The sequence below is a fragment of the Clarias gariepinus genome, chromosome 12 (assembly GCF_024256425.1).
Source record: "Clarias gariepinus isolate MV-2021 ecotype Netherlands chromosome 12, CGAR_prim_01v2, whole genome shotgun sequence".
Taxonomy (NCBI): Eukaryota; Metazoa; Chordata; class Actinopteri; order Siluriformes; family Clariidae; genus Clarias; species Clarias gariepinus.
In genome coordinates this window covers 27,965,362-27,980,011 of record NC_071111.1, presented here as the reverse complement: position 1 = coordinate 27,980,011, position 14,650 = coordinate 27,965,362, and the positions used below count along the sequence as shown (strand labels likewise).

The following is a 14,650-nucleotide window of genomic DNA, read 5'->3' as shown; positions in this document are numbered from 1 at the left end:
TGTCACCTCCTTGTCACATCTGCACCACCACGGTCTGGGGAAATAAGATCTGGGTCTCCGGAATACTGAGCCGCAGCTTTGTCCCCCCCTAGTGTAGTAAGGTGGTATGTCTCCCCATTAATAATGATGTGCACCTGTGTCTCTCCTCTGTGTGTCTCTATTTAAGCCAGTCGAACCCATATAGACTTGTCCGTTCACTGTTGGTGTGACCTGTTTGTTTTATGTCTCCTAAGACTGGTTGTGTATGCATGTCTCCTCCTCAGGACTGACCGATGTCTGCAGGGTTGGGGTAAGGCCTGTCGAAAGACAGGCAGTTCTGAGCAAGATCAGTCTGAGATGCCAGCCATGTTAGTAATTTACTGCTTGTGACTTCTGTTATGCTTTGGGAACTAATCTCCTGTGCCTGTGTTCGCCTGCAAACCCAGCCTAAGGAGGCTAACGAGGAGCAAGTTTTGTTTTAGTTTTATGTGTTTAAAGTTTGTGCGCATAATATCCCCTAAAGGGAGAAAAGAAAAAGAAATAAAGACTGAAACCTTGTTTTTACTAAATACCTGCGTTTGCGTCCTATGAACACCCAGAGAATCATGACACTCCTCGCTTTTTAAGACTTCATAATGAGTCAACAAATACTGTATATGCGTGATTTTATTTTAACTTCTACTCTTTGTTCACCTGATATGTTGAGAAGGTCACAGATCCCCAGTAAGCTGTCTTTGCTCAGTGTATGTAGTTCTCCTACTACCTCTTCCTGTATCTCGTCCAGATTTGTCATGTTGACAAGATGGCAGGAACCTTTCCTATGCGAGGTTGACTCTGAAGTAGATGGTCTTTACACTTCCTGATGATCTCTGTCTGGTCTCAGGTGACAAGCACTCAACCAGCAAACTCCAGTATTTCTTGAACAACACCACCTTCCTTGCCACAGCCCACCTGGGTTGTAGTATAGGGGGTTAAGCTGGCTCAGACCTCAGTAACCAATTTATGGATGCCATACATCTGAACAGTAATCCAAGTGGTGCTTCCAAAATGCTGTGGCCCTAAAAAATGGGGAGAAATAAATATGAAAGTGATATATGGTGTTTAACTTTTTAACTCTTTAACTTTTTTCGCCTTGAGAAGGGGTATTTTAGCAAAGAAATTACAGAATTTCTCATGTATCCACCCAATGCAGCCTCATCTCGGAAAGAACTTCTGAAAACTACTGCTGGATGTGATGTCTCTGTAGTGGTTAAAACACTACAGAAACTAGGTTAAAACTACATTTTATTTTGGAAATTTCTAACTGTCCATTTTTGGTATAATATTGTTATGGTATAATATATATTGCGGCTGTACTCATTTGCAATATACCCGGTGTCCTCAAACTCTTGAGTGTGCACTTCCAAGTCAAGTCTGTTCTTTTTGTTCTTAGAATTGAGAAACGGCATGACTATTTTTTTGCATTCTTCACTTCTTAATTCAATATTCATTTTGTGTGTGCTTTACAACGTCAGACATTCAAATACAAATAATTCACCCTTCCTCCTTTTCCATAGATGTGAACATGTTTCAGCAGTAACAGCTGAACCAGGATTCAACAGTAAGACCAGGGTGTGAAACTAAATTCATCCTTGCCCACTTTAACTCATCAGCTTCTGAGATGAGGATTATTTGCAGTGCAGTGCTTTAGGCCTCTTCTTAAATTTGTGTAAATTTTAAATTCTCTGGATTCAAGATTCAAAAATGAACATTGTTATTGTTTTTTATTCCTGGAATGGAAAAATTGAGATTTTTTTCCTTTACTTTATAAACAATCATTTTCCTTAGTATTTTTTATAAGAGATTTTAATTTTATAATTTTATAACATATTTTACATGGACCAATAACAGTACTGGGCCCGGTTTCTCGATAACGCACACTATTTGCGCGCTAAGAAGACTCTTAAGATATATCTTACGTTAAGTGATAACTTTTCTAAATGTATTTCTCGAACTGTCTTTTAGGAGTCTTCTTAAGTCGCTGCCTCTTACGTCCGACGTTACAAAGCGCTGTCTACAGTGAAGGTCCTGAATTAGCCGACATCGATTGCTTCGGAATCGATTTTTGACTCCTTTTGCATGACAGCGTTAAAAAAGACGGCACTTTCTATGCAAATTAAACATTGCACTAAATTCTTTTAATAGCGTTTATTTCAACATGGGTTAACTTATCAATAGCATGCGATAATAGGCAAATATATAAATTAAATAACCAAACTGTCGCTTATATTTTCATGTTACCTGTGGCGGTGAAACAAACCAAGTATACAGTACAATCATAGTTAATTGACAAACAGCTGATAACACTCTTCACCAGCTTCAGAAACAATGTGAAGTATGTCAGCGGTTGGGGTTGTATAGCGCACTTATGGAATGAATACGATGAGATGACAGAGTGGAGGTTTATACCCCTATCTCACCTGCACGGTTTTGCGCGGTGGCTGTAAGTGCAGTTCATGATTCAGCGCAAGTTTTGGTGCCGTGATTACGTTTCCATCTTTCCATGCAAAAAAAATAAACATGTTTAACATGCGAAAGCTCGCGAATCTTGCAGATCTTCGTGGAACGTAACCTACCTTACCTACTGTATGCGGCTTGAATCACGGTGAGATGCGATGTTAGGCACTGTGAGCTGCCGCGATTGCCCGCGACGTTCCTATAACGTTCTGCAAGGTCCGGAAGCTTCCGCGAGGACCGCCAAAAAATTAAACATGTTTAATTAAACATGTTTAATTTTTTACACGGAAAAATGAAAACGTAATCACAGTGCAAAAACTCGCTCTGAATCATGATGAACCCTACTTACGGCCACAGCGCGAGACCACGCAGGTAAGATAAGGGTATAACACTCATGTTTATTTTTTCATTCAACTAAATAAAATTTCATCATAAAATAAACCCACTGAGCAACGTGACGTCGTAGTGACGTCTTTTCCATGTAATTTTTGGGCGTCCAATTTCCGTCCATTGATTGGGTTGTTTTGTAACGCCAGGCGACGTCTTTTTTTCGACGTCTACCGCACGTCTAATGTTGACGTCGGTGGAACGTCTTTTCCATGTCATTTTTGGACGTCCAATTACAGTCTTTTGTAAGATAAGAATAAGGAGGATAGGATAAGCTACCATGATTTATTTATATAAAATATAATTTGCATAAATTTATATATATATTTATTATTTTTCATACTGCAGCGTTTTACCGCCGGAAGGATTTTGGAGAACAAGTGAGCTTGCTTGCTGCCTAATGCTAATGGCTAGGAGTACTTTATTTACACACAGCACTCTATAGCATGAGCAACACATTCACCTGGAACCTACACCTAATTCAGCCTAAGCATGAACCAGGGCAATTTCAACAGGTCACAAACACCCTAACACACAAACATGGCTGAAGCCACTAGCCCAAACAAACTTCCCAAACATGGTGAACACACAGAAACCCTTCCGCAATGCATGATGGTCGTCAGCCGCCGCCCCGCCTAAGCCACAGTACAATATAAGATAAAAATTTAAATAACTTGATTATAGGCTACTTTAAATAAAATAAAAACTGTTAGGGAAACAGAAAAATGTTATATATATATGTATATATACAGATATATATATATATATATATATATATATATATATAGTCTACCAAATAAATAAATGGTCATACAGATAATAAATTTCAGATAATAAGCATTTCACTGCATATCGTACTGTGTATGACTGTGTATGTAACAAATAAAATTTAAATTTGAAATAAATCTTGTTTGTTTATAAATAATCTGTATTCATATGTATAATCATATGTTGATAGGCTCTATTTTATAAAACACATTTACTGCCACTGCCATAGACGTCCAAATGACGTCCAAAAAAAATAAGCCAGATTAGGTCAAATGTTGAACGTCAAAATGACTTCCAAGTTGGGTCATGGTTGGACGTCCAAATAGTGGACCTAGTTTGGACGTCAAAATGACGTAAAAAAAAAAATAAGCCAGATTAGGTCGTCAAAATGACGTCAAAATGACGTCCAAGTTAAGTCATGGTTGGACGTCCAAATAGTGGACCTAGTTTGGACGTCAAATAGATGTCCAGAACTGGTCATGGACCGACAGACCCAATATAGACGTGATCTGCACGTCTATCCGACGTCCAATGTTTAGTGGGAAACGTGTCAAAAGAAAAGTCCCTCCAGTCATGAATGCTGGTTAATGATCAATGAAACATATTTTAAACTAAAAGCAGCAAGCAGCTGGACATCGGGACGTAGAGCCTAAGTACGACGTGTTGGCCTGGCAAGTGCAGGTCTAAACAGGTCAAAAAGCTCCATAATCTGTTGCCTTGGAAGGCGAAACTTTTTTTTTTTTTTTTTTTTTTTTTTTTAATATCCACCACAGGCAAAATATAAAAAGGGCTGAAATTTTTCCCTAAAGGAAAAATGTACATGAACCACACGGCTCCGCGGATGGTGTCGTCTTCAGTTTAACACAACACGCTGTATCGCTGCCAAATTGTTTGCCACGTGTTCAATATTAAAAGTGATTGCCAATTTTAATGCATTAGTCACATTATAAAATAGACTAATAAAAAGTCACTCTGTTAGTTCTGATATCGAATCAAAAAAATTTTTTAAACAGGTCTAAAGTATATTCCATAATTAATACGACTTTGATAACGTGCCATAATGTGCTTCCATACACCGCTGATTTATAAAGACTGCTGCTCAGTGGCGGCGACTAGCGTCTTGAGCTAAAACTACGCTAAGAATGAGTTAAGGTTGGTCCAGACCAACCTTATGAACGTGTGACTTAGCTAAGAGATACTTAGCGTTAGAAAGTTTTGAAAAATGTGCCATAACGTTAAGAAAGAGGTAAAGGTACAACTTAAGAACTACTTAGCGATAAGAAGCTTTTGAGAAACCGGGCCCTGGTCTATTGTAATAAAATATAAAATTAATTATTTAAAATAAATAAATTGTAACAGAAGTAGTCCATTAAAATACCAAAGAATTTTATTCCATTTGTAAAATGGCAAAAAAAAATTACGGGTTGTGTATAAAGTGATTTAAAATTAATACAACTCATGTTATGAAAAAGAAATTGTCCATCTTTTACATTCTAGGGATTAAAAGACTGTGACAATGGCAATTATAGAATCAGCAGAAGCTCAGTGGTCCGCCCACAACCTCTTGCCGGCAAACCTTTCTCTAAATATGCTGTTTTCACGGGGGTAGAGCTAAGAAAAATGCTTCTGACTCTAATAATTGATTGATAAATTAGTGACTTATTTGTTTTCAGCTGTAGTGATAAAAGTAATTATGTCATCTCGTCATCTCCGCAGCAGTTAATGTGCCTATTATTCACATTTCATACGAATTACATCATCTGAAATTTGTTTTTCATTAGTTTATATAAAACCAAAAAGGTGCTTGTACGCGCTCATTGTTGCTTGCAAAAATATTTATAATAATAATAAGAAGATTAAGAATTATTATTATTATTATGATTATTATTATTATTATTATTATTATTATTATTATTATTATTTTAGTTTGCTGAATTGTGTTTTGGATTTAAGGTTCTTGATTTGCTTCTAATTTCTGTAGTTCTGTAAGTTTCTGGAGATTTTGGCAGTTTTTGGAATAAACGCATTTGACGTGCTTCGGGATTCAGCTAATTTGATTTTGGACAGAGACTCTGTTCAGCTCTCAGATTTGTGAACCTGCTGGTTTGAAAATTACTGATTTTTAACCATTATACTCAACTGTTGGTTCCAGATGCCTTGTTTTACTCTATCAGATGTTTTACTCTCTCTGAGTGGTCAGGCTGACTCTGGGGGAAAAAAAAGCCGCTCCACGTTTACATGATCTCCTTCAAAGAAATAAGCAACTAGTCATCATCAGACATGGAACTTACAATGTTTATCTCTGGAGTCATGTGTTTATATGCTTTGTTTTATGAGCTTAATGAGGGTTAAAGTTAAAGTTTTTCATTACAGTTTGTGTGCCTGCTTGTGGCTCCTCTGGTGCATTCAAACCTGTAAGTCGTGACAATTTGTTACTATTGCAGAATGATATAAATAACACCAGGGCCCGTATTGCCTAAGCATTTCAAAAGCACTCGGAGGAATCCCGTAGAAAGCTTATTTAGGACTGAAAATATGCCCACCTCAGAGTAGGACATACCTTTACAAAACTGAAGTAGGCTGCACGTTACAGTAATTTTTACAGGTTTTTATAGTTTTAAATAGTGCCAAAGCGAAATATTAAAATTAGCGCTAATTGTGTGAAAGCTTTATGCACACAAACAAAACGTATACATGCGTGACTTACTGCATAACAGTATCTTAATCAGACTGCTCCAATCACAAATGTTTAAAATCCCCGATAAAAGAGCTGTGTAGAAGTCTCATAATCTGATCAAAATTATTTCAAATAGAAAGTGGAACTGAAGAGAGGATGAGAGTGTTTGGTTTGCGGAGGAGGAAGTAAATGTAAAGAAATAATTAAGTAAAATTCTGTCCTAGTCTTACCTCTAAAGATGATTTGTAAAAGCATCAATGCCACTTGTCGGTTTGTCGCAAGTACCTCGCAAGTGTTTGAAACATGGGGATATGCTGTGTTAATAAAGCAATGAAGTGCTCCTTATAATGGAGAATCTAAACAGTTGTGTACACTCAATAATTTAATATAAATATCTAAAATGTTTATGTATATAAATGTATACCGCCATGGATGATGCCTACGACTCCATGAATGCAGCTTGTGTTTTGTTGGTTTCAGGCTGCGTGATGGGGAAATCTATAAATCTGCACATGATCTGCGGTGCTGTAAGAGCAGAGTGTAATTTATTATTTCCGACACTGTCGCTTGTGTCACTGTTTCGAAGCTGCATCTTCACTGTTTTTAAAAATAACATACAGTAACAGTCACTGTATGCATTAAGTTTAATTTTTCTTGTGCATCTTAAAACTAATATTTAGTTGTATAACCATGGTTTCTGATAACTGCTTCACATCTGTGATCATTGTACTACAGGCCACAATTCCTCTGCATTTCTTGGTTTTGCCTCAGAAACAGCATTTTTATTGTCAGGCCACAAGTTTTCTATTAGACTAAGGTCTGGGGATTGGACTGGCCACTCCATAATGTTAATCTTGTTGGTCTAGACACAAGATGCTGCTCGCTTACTCGTGTGTTTGGGGTCGTTGTCTTGTTGAAACACCCATTTCAAGGGCATTTCCTCTTCGCCATAAGGCAACATGACCTCTTTAAGTATTCTGATGTAATCAAATTGATCCATGATCCCTGATATGTAATAAATAGGCCCAACACCATAGTACGAGAAGCATCCCCATATCATGGTGCTTGTGTCTCCATGCTTCGCTGTCTTCACAGTGTACTGTGGCTTGAATTCAGTGTTTGGGGTTTGCGTAACAAACTGTCATCAGTTCACAAAATATTGCACCGTTTCTCTTTAGGCCAGTCAATGTGTGTGACTAAGCGTGGGGCTTCTTGCTGATAGCTTGGCTTCAGATAGTCGTCTTCTAATAGTAACAGTACTAACAGGTAACTTTAGGTGTTCTTTGAGTCAATTTTGTTATTCTTCGATCCAATTGAATGGTAGTTTTCTATTTTCTTCCACGTCTTTCTGGTTTGGATCTCCATTTTAAAGCTTAAAGGCTTTGGTATCATTTTAACAGAGTAGCCTATCATTTTCTGCACTTCTTTGTTTGTTTTCCCATCTCTGAGCAACTTTTGAATCAAAGTTCACTGTTCTTCTGAACAATGTCTGGACAACCCATTTAACTCTGATTTTCAGAGGGAAATGCACAGAACAACGTTTTCTGCATTTATCCTTAAATAAGGGGAACTTGTTTGACACCTGTTTTTCACAAAATAATTTACCTGACACTGCTATTTTTTTTTAACAGACTAATATTTGTTTTTCTACACTTACATTAAACTAATAATACATTTAGCACATTTTTCTTCATGTTGTGATTCAGAATAGAATGTGCAGGGTGCCCAATGCAGTCATGTGGTTAAAATTTAAAGTTATTATATGGATATGGAGCTTTACTCACTTTATTCAACACGCTGCTATTATTTTGAACACCACTGTAAGAATTTTTTTTTTAAAAGTTCCGTTTGTGTCCAACCATGTCTTTTATATCCTTTCACTCAATGTCTTTTCACTCAATGTTTTTAAAACATTTCTTCTCTGTGTGTCTCTGCCTGAATGCCATGTCCAAACTACACCTAACCAGTTGGGACACTTTGCTTCATTTTGGTGGAGAAGGAAGTTATTTCCTATTTTAAGAATCCTAATGAATAGCTTTTACTCCGACTCCTGCGATTTCCTACTTTGAGACACTTACAGTAGTAAATATGGGCCCAAATTTTGTTTAACAATCTGAAAGGATTTGATTGTGTTTCAAATATTGTAAATTAAATGTCCTGCTATTTAATTTGTAAGTGTAGATTATACATTGAGGATAAAAAAAAAAATGAACAGACCCTGTATGGCACGTGTGAAACGCTATAATCTGTACCACAACTGGTACCATGAGCCGAATCAGAGTCAACTCATTCCTGAATGACTCACTGGTAAAGAATGCTGCTTTTTAAAGTGTTTCTCACTCAGCCACAGCTCCATGTTGTGGAAGGGTTAAAAATATAAAAAGACTAGCTTAAAGGCAGGACCAGTGCCACTAATGACAAAATAAGGATCGTTAACTCAAGGTGAGCAATTTATTTATCATAAATGGCTATATATAATAAACAATGTGTATGAATTGTAATATTATTTTAAAAGGTGTAAAATCAGCTGTAGGAAATTTGTTTACCGAGAGGTACAGATACAACGTTACCTGTAAAACAGGTTTTTATCAGTATGTACAGTACTGTACGGACTTTTGACCTTCCTTGCCTCAAATTCTCATAAATTAAGCATTCAGAATGTTTGTATATAATGTTATTAGTATAAAGCAATGTGTTTTGTTAACAAATTGTTAGAGAATTTAATATATTTCTGAGTCGCGGTCAGGAAACAAAAGTCACCATGATTCTATAAGCTGTAAACAGGTGCTGTATGCGGGGGCGGGAGGGGGGGGTTAGTGATAACATCTGTTTTTACTCATACAGATTAAAGGAGCAGGACTTTTAAAAAACCAAATCACAGCACGCCTGTTAGCTCATGGAGGCGGGTCTTCAGTTATTATTTACAATATTTCCTGGTGAAGCATTGGCTCAGTCAGAGAAGCAGTGTTGTGGTGTTTTCACAATTTAAGATTGTTTATCCTTATTTTTCTTGATATAAAATTTAATTAATGTAATTAATTTAAATTGCATTTATTATAAAATATAAAGATGTTGCCTGATTTCTAGTAGACATAGTATTCATATGCTATATGAAAATCAGACCATGCTTTGAGACGTTTTCTCCATGTGCCCTACTTTGTCATTTTTAATCACAAAATGGCAGATTGCATAACACAGGATACAAGAAGGTTATTAAACAGTACATTGCACCTAATTGCAGGAAACCTGATTTGTGCATGAATTTAAATTCAGTAACAGAACAAAAAAAAAAAAGTATATTACATTCTACAGAATTTATTCTACAACCTGTTTTGGCTATTTAATTAAGTAATTTACATCAAGCAATAAATATAAAATGAAACTTTTTCATGTATATTAATAATTAAAATATATTACATTTCAATAATTGATGAATGCATTAAGTAAAAGGTAATATTTTCTGAGGCAAAGTTGTGCACAACTTGTTTAAATTAAATTTTTGCCAAAGGATCTATCACTTGAATGAGGGTTTAGATTTGTGAGTTAAATCCCAAGGGTCACCATAATATAAATTAGATTTTCCTCGTAAGGTGAAAATGTATCTTGACACTGTTTTGTGAAGTAGTTTTTAATTAAACAGTGATATTTCTGCACGAAAAGGACTGGACTGTTCGCTAAATAGTTTTGTATATGTAAGAATGTAAATGTATTTTTAAGGTGGGATAATTGTTACAATTATATATATATAACAATTATCTATTATATATAAAAATGTATAATATATATATATATATATATATATATATATATATATATATATACCCCCTTTTACCTTCAGAACGTCTCGGGTTACTTTGCTGTAACCCTGTTCCCTGAAAAGGCGGGAACGAGATGCTGCGTGAAAACGCTATGGGAAACGTCTCGGGTTACTTTGCTGTAACCCTGTTCCCTGAAAAGGCGGGAACGAGATGCTGCGTGAAAACGCTATGGGAAACATCTTGTCATGTTGCCGGTTGTGAAGCATGTGTGTATCAAACACGCCAAATTTTGGCTTATATAACCTCGGTCGGGTGACGTCATCTGATGAGACGCACCTGCAGGTTATAAATAGGAGTGAACCGGAAACATTCCTCAGATTGATTTGTCTGAACGGACGTCCGGTCACGTAGGCAGTGCGGCATTGGGACGCAGCATCTCGTTCCCGCCTTTTCAGGGAACAGGGTTACAGCAAAGTAACCCGAGACGTTCCCTTTCAAAGGCTACACTCGATGCTGCGTGAAAACGCTATGGGAACGAGAATACCAACGCCGCCGCACTGCAAGTGTCTGGACCCCAAGGTTGTGTAGCGTGTGCGCACAAGGCCAAAAAGGTCTCAGAACTATATCTGGGAAGCTGACTCGAGGGCCTGTGAGCCCGGAGTGGCATGATCATCCAGATTATAAAATCTAACAAATGTGTGCGGAAAGGACAACCCTCCATGTCACACACTTGCTGCAGGGGAATACTTCTTGCCAGTGCAATAGATGAGGCGATCCCCCTGGTTGAATGAGCCCTGATTCCTAGAGGCGAAGTGAGCCCACGCGCCTCATAGGAGAGGGCAATAGCCCAGTGTAGTGGGGGCCACCCCCCGTTGCGGCCCCAGACCATGTAAAAGCTGCTTTGACTTACGCCACTAGCTGATGCGGTGGACGTAAATCTAAAGAGCACGTACTGGACAAAGTAGGTGAAGTCTTTCCTGCTCCGAAGCTGTAAAGGCAGAGGACAGAAGGCTTCATAAACAATAGGATGCATATTGGCAAATGTGTGCGGAGAGGACCAACCCTCCGCGTACCAGACTTGCTGCAAGGGAATACCTCTTGCTAGTGCAATTGATGAGGCGATTCCCCTGGTTGAATGAACCCCGATTCCTAGAGGCGAAGTGAGCCCACGCGCCTCATAGGAGAGGGCAATAGCATCTCTCACGCCGCTTGCGGCTTCAAAACATGTAAAAGCTGCTCTGACTTACGCCACTGGCTAATGCGGTGGACATAAATCTGAAGAGCACATACTGGACACAGTAAGTGAAGTCTCTCCTGCTCTGAAGCTGTAAAGGCGGAGGACAGAAGACTTCAAAACAATAGGATGCATATTGGCAAATGTGTGCGGAGAGGACCAACCCTCCGCATTACAGACTTGCTGCAAAGGAATACCTCTTGCTAGTGCAATTAATGAGGCGATTCCCCTGGTTGAATGAACCCTGATTCCTAGAGGCGAAGTGAACCCACGCGCCTCATAGGAGAGGGCAATAGCATCTCTCACGTAGCTTGCGGCTTCAAAACATGTAAAAGCTGCCCTGACTTACGCCACTGGCTAATGCGGTGGACGTAAATCTGAAGAGCACGTACTGGACACAGTAAGTGAAGTCTCTCCTCCTCCGAAGCTGTAAAGGCGGAGGACAGAAGGCTTCAAAACAATAGGATGCATATTGGCAAATGTGTGCGGAGAGGACCAACTCTCCGTGTCACATACTTGCTGCAAGGGAATACCTCTTGCTAATGCAATTGATGAGGCGATTCCCCTGGTTGAATGAGCCCTGATTCCTAGAGGCGAAGTGAGCCCACGCGCCTCATAGGAGAGGGCAATAGCTGTCCGCTCCTCTTAGAGAGGTAACACCATTTAGAAAAACCATCTTAAGGGTCAGAAACCTGAGGCGCTGACTCTAGTGGTTCAAAAGGGGCACAAGCCAGAGGACAAATTTTTTTTTCTGCAGAAACTCCAGCACTGAAACAATTCGGCAGTGGACTGGGTCTACCTGCTTCGTCATGCACCAACTTTTCAAATACATTCTATTTGAGGGGAGGCAGTCCTAGTACTTAGAATAGTCTTAATTACGCTGGCTGGAAGACCAGCTTGACTTAGAGTCAGAGAGTAGTAAAGGGGACATTTGCTGATCTTGCGAGGCAAAGAGGTCCACCTACGCTACATGAAATTTTCCAAGAGTGTAGATCGCCCTGAGGGACAGGAATCTGGTGCGCTAGCTATTTAGCGGCGCGAGCACAGTCCGCCCTGGCGATTAATATACGAGACTGCCATAGTGTTGTCCACCCGCACTAGGACATGGTAGTCTCAACTGCTGGAGGAAGTGCTTTAGGGCCTGAAATAGAGCCATGATTTTGAGGCAATTGAGTGCCGCGCAAAAAGATGGCCTCTCCAGCTCCCTTGGGCTGGACGGTCATTTAAGACCGCACCCCAGCCCATGAGGGAAGCGTCTGTCGTTAGCATCTGCGACGACAAGACGAACTTAGAGTGGGACCCAGAGTCAGAAACCGGGGTCTGAACCACATAGGAAGGGTACGAAGCACCTGGCGCGTAGCCCTTATTGGGGATTGGCCCTAGAGTAAAATCCCCTGGTTCCTAGCCACAACTGAAATGCTCTCATGTGCAGAAGGTCCAAAGGTGTCACCGTGGATACAGCTGCCATGAGAGCTAAGATCTCTGAAAGTGATGGTCACTTTCTGGTCTAGCTTGATTTCCTTGATGGTGTTGAGAATGGATTCGACACGAGCGGGAGACAGCTGTGCCCGCTTACGCTCAAATTCCATGTGACACCCAAAAATGTTGTCCTCTAAACAGGAAAGAGCATGCTTTCATGGCATTGGATCTCAATCCTAGGAAACAAAGATTAGCTAGAACGACATGCTGATGTCGAAGCGCTAGCTACTGAGACTGGGCCGGCCAGTCATGTAATTCAATACGGATGCTCTGGAGTCGTAAGAGCCAAAAATACATCCATGTATTTTGTGTATGTGCGGGTGAAAAAGCTAGACCAAATGGAAGGACCCGATACTGGTAAGCTTCGCCCCCGAAAGCGAACCTCAGGAACCTCCTGTGTTGTGGCAATATTTCCATTGATTTATTTTTAGATAGCGGTAAGGCCCGCAAAATCTAAAAAATTGGACTCAGCCCCCCGTTCCTCTTGCACTTTCCGGTTTCGTGGAGGTGGAGACCATGCCATTGAAACGCGGAGGGTGATGTGAGAACTGAATCCTGTAGTTTCTCTGTACAGTGCTTAGTGCCCAAGGAGATATACTTGGCAGTAGCTTCCACGCTGCCAGTTTCTCAGAAAGGGGCAAAGCTCAGTGGCTTGGTTAAACGGGGGGGATGTTAGATGTTCGGCATCCTGAAACACGGCAGGAAAAACCCGAAGAACTAACAATTTTATTGGAGACTGGAGTTGCCCGAAACACCAGTGGTGGCGGAGCAAGAACACCAACCTCCTGGGGGTGCCAGGGAGAACACTTCATTCTTTAAAAGGAATTCTGCGTGCCTCTCCCCATTGGGGGGCCACCCCCCACGATCCTGTTGAACCTCAGGGCTTCTTTGTGAAGACAATATTCCAGTCTGACCTCTTTTGAGGCGGATCTCTTCTTGTGTTTCATGCCTCGCAACAGTCAGACCCGGTCGAGACTGGGTGGCCGACAGTCCGACTCTTGAGCAAGGCGGGGAAGGAATTTCTCGAAGGCTTGTTATATAACTCCGCCTCATGAACCTAGTGGCGACCGAGTTAACGACATCGCCAAGCAGGCCGGGAGGCGAGATGGGGCATCGAGGAGGAATACACGATCCTTTTCCTTAATGCCCCTGAGATTCAACCACAAGTGCCTCTCCGCAGAGACCATAGCAGCCATAAAACGGCCGATAGCACGAGCCGTCTGCTTTGTTGCACGAAGAGACAAGTCTGTGGCCCGGCGTAAATCCAATACGCCTTACCTTGCAGAGCCCCGCCAGTACTCAAGTCTCTCAGCAGGTCAGCCTGGTAGGCGTGCAAAACCACCATGGTGTGCAATGGAGCACCAACCTGACCTGCTGCCTGAAAAGCTTTTCCCTCCAGGGAAGATAAAAAGTCTACACAGCTTGAAAGGAAGTAATAGCTTTTCAGGAAGGATGATGTCCCAGAAAAGAGATAGCCTGGAAGCGTCTCTTCTATCTGGGTGTCATCATATAACTCCGCGTTCCTACCTCAATTATATTTAAATAAATAAATAAGTTGATGGCAGGAAAACACGGGATGAATACAGCTTACTCCATGAAAGGGTTAACTTATATGGAGATTGCTAAGAAAAGGGGAGAGAGCGTCGTTGAGGCTCCGCCCCCGGCCACCCGACAGAACCTGCCGTCTGTTTTTTTTTTTTTTTTTTTTTAATATTATTTTTAAGTGCTTAGAGCTATTATCATCTCCGCGAAAGCAAGAGAGGATGTTTATCCTTGCCCATTCACAAGAAGCGCGGCGCGCGTTTGCGAGCGGACAGAGGGATTTCCCGATCCGATGAGAACGCGAAAGAAAGGAGTTTTAAAACCCGTCTC

At 40.3% G+C, this 14,650-nt stretch overlaps 1 protein-coding gene across 1 annotated transcript in view; it reads left to right on the top strand.

Annotated features, from left to right (window-relative positions):
- The first annotated feature begins 8,661 nt into the window (after window positions 1-8,661).
- LOC128534527 (NACHT, LRR and PYD domains-containing protein 12-like) overlaps window positions 8,662-14,650 on the top strand; it is a 39,264-nt gene continuing 33,275 nt past the window's right edge. The window contains exon 1 of the mRNA XM_053508985.1: window positions 8,662-8,749. The gene's annotated coding sequence lies outside the window, so the exon portion shown is untranslated. The remainder of the gene's footprint in view (window positions 8,750-14,650) is intronic.